This window comes from Ovis aries, chromosome 3 (assembly GCF_016772045.2).
Source record: "Ovis aries strain OAR_USU_Benz2616 breed Rambouillet chromosome 3, ARS-UI_Ramb_v3.0, whole genome shotgun sequence".
Classification (NCBI taxonomy): Eukaryota; Metazoa; Chordata; class Mammalia; order Artiodactyla; family Bovidae; genus Ovis; species Ovis aries.
Window position 1 is genome coordinate 92,087,388 of NC_056056.1, and position 4,750 is coordinate 92,092,137.

Below are 4,750 nucleotides of genomic sequence, written 5' to 3' on the forward strand. Positions count from 1 at the left end.
GGGTTATCCAAGTGCACCAGCCCTGAGCACCCTGTCTCTTGCATTGAACCTGGACTGGTGATCTATTTCACATATGATAATATACATGTTTCAATGCTATTCTCTCAAATCATCCCACCCTCACCTTCTCCCACAGAGTCCAAAAGTCTGTTCTTTACATCTGTGTCTCTTTCACTGTCTCGCATATAGGGTCATCGTTACCATCTTTCTAAATTCCATATATATGCATTAATATACTGTATTGGTGTTTTTCTTTCTGACTAACTTTGCTCTGTATAATAGGCTCCAGTTTCACCCACCTCATTAGAACTGATTCAAATGCATTCTTTCTAATAGCCAAGTAATATTCCATTGTGTATATGTATCACAGCTTTCTTATCCATTTGTCTGCCAATGGACATCTAGGTTGCTTCCATGTCCTGGCTATTGTAAACAGTGCTGCGATGAACATTGGGGTACACGTGTTTCTTTCAATTCTGGTTTCCTCGGTGTGTATGCCCAGCAGTGGGATTGCTGGGTCGTATGGCAGTTCTAGTTCAACTGTTTTAAGGAATCTCCACACTGTTCTCTATAGTAGCTGTACTAGTTTGCATTCCCACAACAGTGTAAGAGGGTTCCCTTTTCTCCACACCCTCTCCAGCATTTATTGTTTATAGACTTTTGGATAGCAGCCATTCTGACCAGTGTGAGATGGTACCTCATTGTGGTTTTGATTTGCATTTCTCTGATAATGAGTGATGTTGAGCATCTTTTCATGTGTGTGTTAACCATCTGTATATCTTCTTTGGAGAAGTTCTTTGGCCCATTTTTTGATTGGGTCATTTATTTTTCTGGAATTGAGCTGCAGGAGTTGCTTGTGTATTTTTGAGATTCTTTGTCAGTTGCTTCATTTGCTATTATTTTCTCCCATTGTGAAGGCTCTCTGTCTTTTCACCTTGCTTATAGTTTCCTTTGTTGTGCAGAAGCTTTTAAGTTTAATTAGGTCCCATTTGTTTTTTTGCTTTTATTTCCAGTATTCTGGGAGGTGGGTCATAGAGGATCCTGCTGTGGTTTATGTCAGAGAGTTATTTGCCTATGTTTTCCTCTAGGAGTTGTATAGTTTCTGGTCTTACGTTTAGATCTTTAACCCATTTTGAGTTTGTCTTTGTGTATGGTGTTAGAAAATGTTCTAGATTCATTCTTTTACAAGTGGTTGACCAGTTTTCCCAGCACCACTTGTTAAAGAGAGTGTCTTTTCTACATTGTATATTCTTGCCTCCTTTGTCAAAGATAAGGTGTCCATAGGTGTGTGGATTTATCTCTGGGCTTTCTATTTTGTTCCATTGATCTATGTTTCTGTCTTTGTGCCAGTACCATACTGTCTTGATGACTATGGCTTTGTAGTATAGTCTGAAGTTAGGCAGGTTGATTCTTCCAGTTCCATTCTTCTTTCTCAAGATTGCTTTGGCTATTCGAGGTTTTTTTGTATTTCCATACAAATTATGAAATTATCTGTTCTAGTTCTCTGAAAAATATTCTTGGTAGCTTGATAGGGATTGCATTGAATCTATAGATTGCTTTGGGTAGTATACTCATTTTCACTATATTGATTCTTCCAATCCATGAACATGGTATATTTCTCCATCTATTTGTGTCCTCTTTGATTTCTTTCATCAGTGTTTCATAGTTTTCTCTATATATAGGTCTTTTGTTTCTTTAGGTAGATTTATTACTAAGTATTTTATTCTTTTCATTGCAATGATGAATGAAATTGTTTCCTTAATTTCTCTTTCTGTTTTCTCATTGTTAGTGTATAGGAATGCAAGGGATTTTTGTGTGTTAATTTTATATCCTGCAACTTTACTATATTCATTGATAAGCTCTAGTAATTTTCTGATGGAGTCTTTAGGGTTTTCTATGTAGAGGATCATGTCATCTGTAAACAGTGAGTGTTTTACTTCTTCTTTTCCAATCTGGATTCCTTTTATTTCTTTTTATTCTCTGATTGCTGTGGCTAAAATTTCCAAAACTATGTTGAATAGTAGTGGTGAGAGTGGGCATCATCGTCCTGTTCCTGACTTTAGGGAAATGCTTTCAATTTTTCACCATTGAGGATAATATTTCCTGTGGGTTTATCATATATGGCTTTTATTATGTTGAGGTATGTTCCTTCTATGCCTGCTTTCTGGAGGGTTTTTTATCATGAATGGATGTTGAATTTTGTCAAAAGCTTTTTCTGCATAAGATGATGTTTAATTCTTATCCTCCCAGGAGTTAACGTGACTATCGTACAGTCTTAGAGCTGTTGCTTCTCCCCAGCCTGACTGTAGGGCTAGACTCTGGTCATCAGAGAATGATTTTCCCAGTAGCTATACCTCAGCCCAAGTTCACAAGGTAATTTTTTTTTTTTAATTTGCAAAAGGAGCACTTATACCACTATTTCTCTGACATCTTATTTCACTCTTGGTAGATTATCTCCCACCCCACAAGAGTAAAAAGCTCTAATCTCTGGAAAAATTGAATCAGAGAGTCTTTCTACTTGAAGATGTATGGCAAAGTGGAAATGCCAAACAGAAAGAAGGATGAATAATGAGTATCTGATTCCTATGATGAGACCAACGTTACCTTTTTTTTTTTTTAAGTTGGCTCACAGAAAGCATCTCTTAGGCAGGAGTTTTGAAGAGACCTCTCTGGAAGTATTAACATTTTCAGAGGCAATATCAACTACTACTGGTTCGTTTTCAGTGAAATAGTGGGCTAGTTACATGATCACTTCACCAGGAAGCTTTCCAACAATCATGTACTGCTCATGCACCCAAGAACTCTTACTTACGTTTTATACTGTGCCTTTTTCATGTATAAATGGAAATAAAAGAATCACTAGACATTAAAAAAAAGACCTTACTATAAAGGAAATCAAAACATGAAAGCAACAACAACAGAAATAATGAGCAGAAAAAGGACCTAGAGGAAAAGCGATAATGCAAGGGACACAGTCAAACTTCAAAGAAACTGTAATAAATATTATTAAAGAGGTACCAGAATTTGTTGCAGTAATAAACAATAACAGGGTGCTACATAAAAGCATAATCAGAAATCATGAATAACTCCTGGAAGATAAAAATAGGATAACTAAAATAAAACGTTCAGTGAAAAGATTGGAGGATAAGACTGAGGAACTATCACAGAGATAGAAAAATGAGACAGAGGAGAAAAACAAGATAGAAAAAACAAGGAAATTAGAGGATTAAATTATGAGGTCCAACATCTGACATACAAGTGGAAGAAAATGAACTTCTAAATTAAGTTGAGGGAGAAGAAATTATTTTAAAATGTGAGAAAAACTGTAACAATTGAGGAATATGTGTCCAGATTTAAATGACTAGATGTCCCTGCAAGCAATAAAAATGATGGACCTTGAGAAACATCAGTTTGAAGTTTTAGAGTATCACTCTAGGTGATGATTCTAAAAACTTTCCAGAGAATATAAACAGTCACAAGCAAGAGACAATGAATAAGAATAAGAATTTTATTCTTAACCTCTTATTCTGTTTCTTAACCTCAACATTTGGAAAAATGAAGATTTGAATGAAAACAGAATTTTCTATTTGATCAACGTGTGAGGCTAGACTGAAATTAAAATGTTTTAAATTTAATTTTTAAATTTAATTTTATATGCCAGTTCTCAAAAATTTTATTTACCATGTACATTTTGGGGCTTTCCCAGTGTCTCAGCAGTAAAATCCCATGGATGGAGGATCCTGGTAGGCTGCAGTCCATGCTAAGGGTCGGACACAACTGAGCGACTTCCCTTTCACTTTTTACTTTCATGCACTGGAGAAGGAAACAGCAACCCGCTCCAGTGTTCTTGCCTGGAGAATCCCAGGGGTGGGGGAGCCTGGTGGGCTGCCATCTATGGGGTCGCACAGAGTCAGACATGACTGAAGTGACTTAGCAGCAGCAGCAGTAAAGAATCCACCTGCAATGCAGGAGCCATAGGAGACAGAGGTTCCATCCCTGGGTTTGGAAGATCCCTTGGAGGAGGAAATGGCAATACACTCCAGTATTCTTGCCTGGAGAATCTCCATGGACAGAGGAGCCTGGCAGGCTACCGTTCATAGTGTCAAAGAGTTGGACACGACTGAAGTGACTTAGTACATGCACACGTATGTACATTTTATTAGTAACTTACCAGAGAATGTGCTGCTTCACTGAAACAAGGGAATAAACCAAGAAAGAGGAAAATATATAGTATCCAGGAACTAGAGGATCCATTTTAGAACAGCACTAATGGGAAGTCCCAAAAGATAATTATGGAGCAGTCCTAGAAAAGCAACCTCTGCAGAGAGAAAAAAAAGTTTGGGAGGCTCTGGAAGGGTGTGTGCATGCTAAGTCATTCAGTCATCTCTGACTCTGTGACCCTCTGGACCATAACCTACCAGGCTCCTCTCTCCATGGGATTTTCCAAGCAAGAATACCGGAGTGGGTCACCATGCCCTCCTCCAGGGGATTCTCCCAAATGAGAGATTGAACCAGCTCTCTTGGATCTCTTGCATTGGCAAGTGTGTTCTCTATCACTAGCACTACCTGAGAGGCCCTCTGGAAGTGTAGGGCGAGCTTAAGAGAGACAGAAAGTGATATATTTACAAGAAAAACAAAGACGATCCAACTTCTATAGAATTGGAGACCCTGAAAAAGGAAACCAAAAATCGAAGCAGAAAAGCAAAACTAATATGTAAAAATTATAATTCAAGAAAAATCTTCTGAAATA